Below are 10,357 nucleotides of genomic sequence, written 5' to 3' on the forward strand. Positions count from 1 at the left end.
TCCTCTGGGAATGTGGTACAGGTTTTATCGTTTTCTTAATGGTTTGTTTGAATCAGTGTCCAAAGGCGATCTGTTGGTGTTGTGTACCATAGAGACTGAACCAACTCATAGCTGACCCTTTGGTGGGTTTTCACTGAAAAGCAGTTATTCACCCGGGAGGAGTTTGTCCATCCTTCTCCCATGGAGCAACTGATGACCTCGAACCATGTGCCTTTGGGACTGCAGCGCAGCTTCTGGCCGTCAGAGCTCAAACTACACATTCTAATTGATATTATTGTTATGGACCATTGAGTCATGATCAGACCATAGCTGATGCTCCGGTGGGTTTTCAGAGGCAATAAATCGCATGGGAGGAGGCTGCTTATCCTTCTCCTGAGGAGTAGCTTGTGGATTCGAACTGTGTGCCTTTGGGAGTGGAGCACAGGTTCTTACCTCTAGGCCTCCAGAGCTCCCTTTCTGATTGATTAAGCCTTCAGTTTCTTTTATCTCCATATTCTCCTTGTGGCTCTTCTTTATGGCCTTGATTTTTTCTTTTTTTTTTTTTTAAATTTTGTCTTTTGTCCTGCAGTTTCTCAGTCTGAATAGCTTCCTATGATTTGGTTGGTTGTGGGAAGCCAAATTTCAAACTAAATATTGATAATAAACTAAATGCTATGTTAGGAATATGCAGGAGGCATGGATACAAGCTGGAATTCCCCCATGAAGCACCAAGGCAGACCATACGTGTTCACAGGGGTTAAGCACCAAGGCAGGTGCTAAACTTAGGTGTTTATACAATTCTTGTATTGTAATTGCTAACCCCTCCCTCCTGAGTCAAGCAAAAGGCTTTCATCTGAAAGAGCTTCACTTCGTTTGCATAGATTTCTCTGTGATTTGCTCCATGGTGATTTTCACTAAAGACGGGGAAGCTGGGTTCAACGCTTCAGTTGTTCGAGCTGCTCACTCCCTGCTTTACCTCTTTGTTTTCTCCTACATTCTTGGTGTCCTGTCTTGTTATTAATTCTTTACCCTCAGTTAACAACAGTTGGGTTTTTTGTTTTCTGAGTTTGTTGTTGCTTTAAGTCGCTATTTAAAAAATTGAGACATTTACATAGTGTAACAATACAACAATCTAGCTGTTTTGAAGTGCACAATTCAGTATATTTACAATGTTGTGTACCCATTACCACTGTGTAATTAGAGAGTGGCCTTTCAACCCTCATTGTGGTCGAAGCTGTAAGTTACACTGGTGGAAATTGCCCATCTTTCTCCCACAGAGCTGATAGTGGATTCGAACTGCCAAGGAAGCAATGCATTTGGGCCAGTGGCTCTCTACTGACCACACCGCTGTAGTTCCATCAGCCAGACAAGAAACCTCAGATCCATCTGTTACTCATTCTCCCTCCTCTGTTCTTCTACAAGTACCTGAAAACCAAACATCTACTTCTGTCCCCTAACATGTACCTTTGTCCTTTGCATTTCCTGTCAATGAATACACTCAGATGCTTGGTGAAATTCAGGTTTGTTTGCTACTTGTCAGATGGTGTTTGATTCATAATTAAGTGAAGAAAAGATTGAAGTTGTTCAGGGTTTCAATTTACTTGGCTCCAGTATCAACATCTTTAGAAGCAAAAGAAATCAAAAGATATATTGCATCCTACCATGTTTTTAATTTTCAGTAACGCTTTGCTTATTCTAGGTCTCTTCCCATTCCAGATAAAATTGGAAATGACCTTTTCCATCTTGATGAAGAATGGAATTAGTATTTGTATTGGGATTGCATTGAACTTGAAGGTTGTCTTAGGTAGAATTGTCATTTTCATGATGCTGAGAATTCCTTCCTATCCATGAACATGGTATATCCCTCCATTTCTCTAGGTCTCTCTCTCTTTTTCTTTTTTCTAGGTCTCTTTTTGTTTCTTGTAGTAATGCTTTGTAATTTTCTTTGTACATGTCTTTTGTGTCTCTAGTTAGATTAATTCTTGAGTATTTAATCTTGTGATTAGCTATTGTAATTGGTATTGTTTTTCTTCACTCCATTTCTACATTCTCTTTGTCACTATAGAGAAATCCAAGCGATTTTTAAAAATTTTTATTTTATATTGGCTTACAATACAAAATTCATATACACTGTGTTTCACACTTCCCTTAATTCCCGTTGTGTTTCATGAAATCATTCCCCTACACCAACTGATTTTTGTATGTTGATGTTCTATCCTGACACTTTGCTGAATTGGTTCACTATGTCCAATAGTTTTCTCACTGAATCTTTAATGTTTTCTAAGTATACTATCATGTCATCTGCATATAAAGATAGTTTTACCTCCTCTTTGTCAATTTGGATACCTCTTTAAAAAAAAAAGATGTATTTCATTAGGCAAATCTGGTGCCAAGGACCCTTTGGAAATACTGGTGAGCTCTGGTGGCCTAGTGGCAAGAAGCTGCACTGGAATCCCAGAAGTAAGCTGTTCGAAACCACCAGATGCTCTGCTGGAGGAGGGACAATCTCCTCCTGTACCAGTTAAATCCAATTTGATGGTACACACACAAAAAATAATAAAAATAAAATTTGAAAAATAAAGTACTAATGAGTTCAAAGATCAAGGAATGGCCTGTCTCAAGTAACAGTATTTCAATTGATTTCTAGGCATGTAAAAGTTGTATGAGAAGTAAGAAAGACCAAAGGACATATGGTTTCTTTGAATTGTGATGTTGATGGAAAATTATGGACTATGTTGCGAATTGCCAAAGGAACTAACAATCTGTCTTGGATGAAATGTAGCCAGAGCATTCCTAAGAAGCAAAGATGGTGAGACTTTGTTGCACAGACTTTGGACAGGTTATCAGAAAAACTTAGTCCCTAGAAAAGAGACATCATATCTGGAAAAGCTGAAGGTCAGTGAGAAAAGAGGAGGATTCTCAACTAGGTGAATTGATGGAGTGCCTGCGGTAATGGGCTCAAGCATAGCCCAGAGGACTGAGCGGTGATGCAATCTATGCAGGATCCAGGGTCCTTATGAATCAGAGTGACTGGATAACGAATAACAACAACTCTAAAACACACAACAGCAACCACGTAGGTTACTACTCTAAACACATTGTGGCTTATCTTGCCATTGAAAACATGTAGAAGCTAGGGAGCTCTGGTGGTTTAATGGCAAGAAGCAGCACTGCAACATCGAAAGCACACGGTTCAAACCACCAGATGCTACGCTGAAGAAGGAGGGGAGATCTCCTGTGCCAGTTGGATTTGATTTGACGGTACACAACAACAACAAAAAAAAACCCTAAAACAAAACAACAACAACAAAACCCCAAACATGTAGATGCTAACACAACACACCAGAATTTATTTATTTTTTTTTTAACACACCAGAATTTTAAGGAGTGAAAATAAACCCTTTGTTCTGGAGTCAGTCGTACTTGTGATGACTGATGTGTTACAATGTAACATTGCTCTGCATCTTTCTCTTGGCTGTTAACATTTATGGACTCTGATTTTCAGGCTTGTCTTCTAAATATTTCTGAGAGGGTTTGAACATTTGGTTAGTAGTTGAGAGCAGACCATTTGTGCCACCCAGGAAATTAATTTTGAATGTTGTTGTTGCTGTTATGGACCACCGAGTCAGAAGCAACTCATAGCTGACCCTCCAGTGGGTTTTCAGAAGCAGTAAATGGCATGGGAGATTGCCTATCTTTCCCCTCCACCACCCCCTGAAGCAGCTGGCGGATTTGAACTGGGCCGTCAGGATTGCAGCTCAGCTTCTTATCACTCAACCACCAGAGGCCCTAATTTCAGTTGTTGTTACCTGCTGTCGAGTTGAGTGTGATCCACAGTGATCCTACGAACCCTGTCCTGTCCTGCACCATCCTCACACTTCCTGACGCACCAGAGCACATTGCAGCAGTCACCGTGTCAATCTGCCTGGTTGAGGGTCTTCCCCCCCTTCGCTGACCCTCCTCCTCTCTGAGCATCACATCTCTCTCTAAGGAATATCCTCTTCTAGGAACATGTTCAAAGTATGTGAGGTGAAGCTTTATCATCTTTACCTCCAAAGAGCACTCGGGCTGCACCTTCTCATTTCAGTTAGTAAAACTGACTTATTCAATAAAGGTAAGGAAAGGGGAAGGAGGAATAGGGACTGTTCTCTACACTGCATGAGTTGAACTCTTCTGCCTGAACCTCTTCTTCTAGTTAATGCCTACTTATGTCTCAGGAGGACCTGAAGTGCTTGCTGCAGAAGATCAAGGATTGCAGCCTTCAATATAGATTGAAGCTCAGTGTCAAGAAAACAAATATTCTCACCACTGGGCCAATTGGCAGCATCATGATAGATGGTGAAGAGATTGCGATTGTAAACAGCTTTAGTTTGCTTGGCTCCACAATCAACACTCATGACACCAGCAACTAGGAAATGAAAAGACGTATTGTGTTGGAAAAGTCTGCTGTCAGAGACCACTCCAGAGTACTAAAGAGCAATGATGTCAGTCTGGAGACTAAGGTGCACCTGATACAGGCCATGGTCTTTGCAATCACTTGCTATGCATCAGAGAGCTGGGCAATGACTAGGGATAATAAAAGGAGAGTTGATGTCTTTGAGCTTTGGTGCTAGAGAAAGATGTTGAATATACCATGGACTGCTAGGAAAACAAACTGTTTAACCGTTTAACCCTAGAGAGGGTGAAACCAGGCTTCTCCTTGGAGGCAAGGATTCTGCATCTTCATCTGACATACTTTGAACATGTTGCATGGAGAGGTATGCCATACTTGGGAGGATGGAGGGACAGCGCAGGAGATGAAGATCCTCGATAAAGATGGATTGATTCAGTGGCTGGGGTATTGGGGTAATGTGTCAGAGACAGTAAGATTGGCATAGAATAGAGCAGGGTATAGGGCTATTGTACATAGAGTTGTTATGAGTGGCAGGCAACTTGACGGCACATAACTACAACAACAACATGTCTCAGGAGCTTAACTGTTTCTTCTTCAAGGAAGACTTATTTCCAGACATCCCCATATTTTTAGTGTTGTCATCAGGCAACACGCTCCGTCTGTGTCCTTCTTTAGATGGAAGTCTATCGCGAGGGAAGAAGTTTAGGTCTGTCTTACCCAAAGCCTCGTCTCTAGCACCTAGCACAATACGTGGCTCATAACTGGCCTTCAACAAGCACCTAATAGGTGAATGAATGAGTGCCGAATGAGTGATTTTGCTATTTGTTCTTTCACAGTTCTCTGACCTTTTTAGGTTTCTATTATTTCCTTTTTAAAATGTTGTCATTCTGCCTCTCCTTTCCCCAGGATTGATAAGAGCACAAGAGACGTGATGCACACATCCCTAAGCGGCTTTGTCAGTTGTCAGCAGGGTTCTTTAACGGTTGTATTATGAGTGTAACGCACTGGGCGTCGCCAGGTGGCGCCGTCAGCCACACGGGTGGCCTCGGCAGGGAGGGGCGTGACCAGAGGGAAAGGGCGTGGCCTGGACGCGGCATGGGCGGAGCCGGCAGCTGCGGCGCTGCGGGGCCTGTGCGGCCCAGGACGTCCCCGTCGCCTCCGACACCGCCTCCAGGGGCGGGACGTGCCCGGTGATTGGCGGAGGCGGGCGAGAGGCGGTCGTCATTGGTCAGCGGGGCCGTCTGCTCGGCGGGCGGTGCCCGGACGCAGGTGCCGGGCAGAGCGGAGCAAGCGGCGTTGACGGGACGGGCCGGGCCGGGACCGGGGCCGGGGCGAGCGGAGGGGCCTGCGCGGCCGCCCGGCCCGGCCGCGGAGCAGGTAAGCCGGGACCGGAGGGAGGATCGGGGAAAGCTGGTTCACGGGTCGACTCGGGTTCGAGGCCCCCAGCCGGCGACGGCTGGGCTCGGACCCTCGGCCTCGGCCTCCCCCGGGACGTGGGGGCGGCCATTCCCGGGGCGAGGTCGGCTGGAGGCCTCGGGAGCGCGACGCGCAGAGCTTCGGTCTCTGTGTCTGAAACGGGGTCAGGAAGATTCGGGAGGCACACAGTGGGTGGTCAGTAAGTGGTCAGTGCCCACCCAGCGCCCCCCCAGGCACCGGGGCAGAATGTGCCAGGCCTCCTCGTTCAGTCCTCGAAAGGAGCGCTGGTGGTGCAATGGTTAGGTACTCATCTGCTAACCCCAAGGTGAGAGGTTCGATCCCACCTCGAGTTCTCAAGGACTCTCGTGCCATCTAGATTACAGCCTTGGAAAATCCTAGGGCACATTTGCCCTCTGGCTTGAAAGGATCACCGTGAGTCAGACTCCCTCCATGACAGCATCCTCTGGGAACTGGGCAAAAGGGAAGTCCTAGAAATTTTCCTCCTTGTGCAGAGAAACGGAGGCCCAAAGAGGTTCAGTCTGTTACCCAGAGCCACAGAGCGCACAAAGGAGAGCCAGGGACGTAATAATGGGGAAGGCATCCAAGTCGCCTTCTCTGTGACCACATTGTAACAGGAACCCCTGGGAGGGACTGAGTTGAACGCTTTTCACTACTCCACCAAAGTGAAACCAAACCCATTCCCATCCAGTGCGTCCTGCAGGACGGAGTGGGACTGCCCTGCAGGGCCCCGGAGGCTGTAATCTTTACGGAAGCACATTGCTTCCCTTCCCCCTGCAGAGCGAATGGCTCCCAGGGTTGAACCACAGTCCTTCTGATTAGAGCCAAGGGGTTTAACCACTCCCTCTCCGGTTAGTATTTATAGAGGAACCTTGGCACTGCAACGGTTAAGTGCTCTGCTGCTGATGGGAAACTTTGGTGGTTCAAGCCCATTGAGTGGCTCCAGAGGAATAAGACCAAGCAATCTGCTTCCATAAAGATGACCACTTAGAAATCCTATGTAATGGGGGCGGGGAGGGTCACCATGGGTCAGAAACCAGCAGCACACGAAACAACTGCAGCCAGACCCTCTGCTGTGGTGGAGAAAGGGTTGTATGAACACGTACTGACAGTATTGCTGATGCTTTTCCCCACCGTCCCCAGTGGATTCGAACCATGGAAGTTTGGGTTGGCAGCACAACTCCTTACCACTAAGCTGGGTCTGTGAAAAAGAGAAAGGCTCACTATTAGGTGAATTGACAGTGCCAGCAATAATGGGCTCAAGATGTAGAAAGAGTGAATGCTTACTGACTTCACAGCACTCACAGGTTTATGAGCTGAATTGTTGTTGTTATGTGCCAGTGAGTTGCCTGCGACCCATAGCAACCCCATGTACAACAGCTCTGAACTCTGCCCTGTCCTGAGCCAGTCTCACTAATTCTGACACACCAACCTCCATTGCCCCAATTTTTGTATCAAGCCGTCTCATCCAGGGTCTTCCTCTCCTGCCCTGTCCCTCCGCCCTTTTTTTTTTAGTTTGTTACTTTTAATTTTATTTTATTAGTGTGTGTGTGTGTGTGTGTGTGTACCGTCAAATCAGATCTGACTGGTACAGGAGGAGATTGTTCCTCCTTCTCCAGCAGAGCATCTGGTGGATTTGAACCGTGCACCTCTGGTATTGTAGTACACCTTCTTGCCACTAGGCCACCAGAGCTCGCCCCCTCCCTCTTCTGAACATGATGTCCTTCTCCAAGGACTGGTCCCTCCTGACCACATCTCCAAAGTATGTGAGTTGGAGCTTCAAAATACCAGCCTCCAAGGAGAAACTTGGTTTCACCTTCTCTAAGACCTGTTTGTTTTCTTGATGGTCCATGGTATGTTGAAGACTTCAGCACCATAACTCGAATGAATCGACTCATAGCGACCCTTTGTACAACAGAACAAAAGCCTGCCTGATCCTGTGTTAGCATCACAATCTCTGCTATGCTTAAGCCCATCTCATTGAGAGTTTTCTTCTCTTCCCTGGACTCTGCTTTTCTGATCATTATGAGTAACAAACATTATGACTCCCATTTCACAGATGAGAAAACTGAGTCTCAGAGGGTGAAATTTTTTGGAATCACACCTTGGGAAGTTAAGGCCCTGTGACTCCTCTTCATTCATATTCTTGCCCTCAGGAAGAGGCGTCTGGGCAGAAGTGGAAAGGCTGTGGGGCTCAGAGTCATCTCAGACTTCGCCGAGGGAGGGTGAGTTTACCAGTCCGTGGACTCCTCAGGTTATCTGACAAAGGAGGTGGCCCGCGTCTCATGGGCATGGGCTCACTCCTGAGCTGTCCTTCCTAGCTGCGTGGTCTTGGACAAGTAGCTGTCTATCTCTCTGGACCTCAGTATCCTCTTCTGACAAAGGCGGCAATTCAAGGTTTCTTGTGAAGACGGTGAAATTCATCTCCTAGTTGTTGGGCAAAGCTCGTTCAAGCATTCTCTTACTCTTCTCACCCACCAGCCCCAGAGTCGAGGCCAATGGCAGACACTCTGTCCTTCTACCCAGCCCTGAGTATGGCGTTGTCCAGGCCTCGGACCTCTGGCCTCTTAACCTCTCTGATTCCTGCCATGGGAGCTGGCAGACCAGGGTCTGTCTGTGGTCAAGCGGCTGGTTCCTCGACTCAGCTCTTAACCAGGCCCATTGCCCAGGGGGCGAGTCCATCTCATGATGACACCAGGTCTCACGAGATAGGGTTTTCTAGGCTGGTTGTTGTTGCTAGGTGTCATTGAGTCAAGTATGACTCATAGCGACCCTTTGAACAGAAGATCTGAACTCTGTTCTATCCTGAGCCATCCTCACACTTCCTGACACACTAGAGCCCATTGCATCAGTCACTGTGTCAATCCACCTGCTTGAGGGTCTTCATCTCCTTTGCCAACCCTCCACCCTTCCCAGCATCATGTCCTTCTCTAAGGAGTAGCCCCTCCTAGCAACATGCCCAAAGTATGTGAGGCATGATATGTCATCATTCTTGCCTCCAAAGAGCACTCCGGCTGCACCCTTTCCAGGGCATAGCCATTTGTCGTCTTGCCTGTCCACGGGCAGTTCACTGTTCTCCAGCACCACAGCTCAAAGGTGTCAATTCTTTCCATGTCATCCTTAGTCATTGTCCAGCTTTCAGATGCATAGCAAGTAATTGGAAAGACCTGAATCAGACGCACCTTAGTCTTCAAATTGACAGCACTATTCCTCTTGGCTGGTGGCTTTATGGAAATAGATTGCCTGGTCTCTTTTCTGTGACACTGTTGGGTGGGTCTGCACCTACACCCGTTAGGAGATCAGGACAAACTGCACAGGCGCAGGGCCTGAGGAAGTGATGCAGTTAGTATCTCTCTCAGACCACTGTCCAGCACGGTCCCTTCACGGCACTGCTGAAGACGAGGAAGACAGATGTGACGAAATGAGCAAACAAGCAAACATGACCCCGAGCAAGAGTAGCCTGTGCGTCAAAGGGAGTGACCTGATCCCTGCTGGCCTTTGGTCCAGGGACGTGACCTTTGATTAGAACACTTACAGCCACCGTGGAAGGTGCAGGGAGGTGATTAATGTACATGCAGACGGCTTCACACAGTCCCTGGCGTGCCCAGTCCAGTCCAGTCGCTGGTGAGTCAACTCCGATTCACAGCGACCCCGTGTGTGCAGAGTAAGGTGGTGCATCCTCGGGTTCTTCCGGGCTGTGACCTTTCAGATACAGGTTGCCAGGTGGTAGTCCCATGACACTAATAAGTGGGCTCAGGCTATCGACTTCTCAGTCAGGCGTCAGGCACCTACCTAACACCACCGCAAAGAGGTGACTTCCTGGGAGGCCGTGGTTGTGGTTAAGTGCCATCGAGTTGAGTATTTCTCATAGCCCTCTCCTGTACCTTCCTCATCCTCCTCAACACATTTGAGTCCATTGCCACAGACACTGTATCAGTCCGTGTTGTTGAGAGTCTCCATCTCCTTTGCTCTCCCTCGATCTTTCCGAGCATGACATCCCTTTTGTGCAGAGGAGAGGCATGCGTGCAGGGGAGAGGCATGTGTGCAGAGGAGAGGCATGCATGGAGGGGAGAGGCATGTGTGCAGAGGAGAGGCATGCATGGAGGGGAGAGGCATGCGTGCAGAGGAGAGGCATGCATGGAGGGGAGAGGCATGCATGCAGAGGAAAGGCATGCGTGTAGAGGAGAAGGATGCATGGAGGGGAGAGGCATGTGTGCAGAGGAGGGGCATGCATGCAGGGGAGAGGCATGTGTGCAGAGGAGAGGCATGTGTGCAGGGGAGAGGCATGCGTGCAGAGGAGAGGCATGCATGGAGGGGAGAGGCATGCATGCAGAGGAGAGGCATGCATGGAGGGGAGAGGCATGCGTGCAGGGGAGAGGCATGTGTGCAGGGGAGAGGCATGCGTGCAGAGGAGAGGCATGCATGGAGGGGAGAGGCATGCGTGCAGGGGAGAGGCATGCATGGAGGGGAGAGGCATGCGTGCAGGGGAGAGGCATGCGTGTAGAGGAGAAGGATGCATGGAGGGGAGAGGCATGCGTGCAGGGGAGAGGC

At 48.0% G+C, this 10,357-nt stretch overlaps 1 protein-coding gene and 1 pseudogene across 1 annotated transcript in view; one reads left to right on the forward strand and one right to left on the reverse strand.

The window, feature by feature from the left end:
- The window catches only part of LOC102872489, an 11,457-nt pseudogene extending 5,860 nt beyond the window's left edge, over positions 1-5,597 (reverse strand).
- Positions 5,598-5,631: 34 nt separating this feature from the next.
- MARCH2 (membrane-associated ring finger (C3HC4) 2, E3 ubiquitin protein ligase) overlaps positions 5,632-10,357 on the forward strand; it is a 24,085-nt gene continuing 19,359 nt past the window's right edge. Inside the window, exon 1 of the mRNA XM_006896342.1 lies at positions 5,632-5,749. The gene's annotated coding sequence lies outside the window, so the exon portion shown is untranslated. The remainder of the gene's footprint in view (positions 5,750-10,357) is intronic.

This window comes from Elephantulus edwardii, unplaced genomic scaffold, assembly GCF_000299155.1.
Source record: "Elephantulus edwardii isolate Elephantulus edwardi_28Jun2011 unplaced genomic scaffold, EleEdw1.0 scaffold00185, whole genome shotgun sequence".
NCBI lineage: Eukaryota > Metazoa > Chordata > Mammalia > Macroscelidea > Macroscelididae > Elephantulus > Elephantulus edwardii.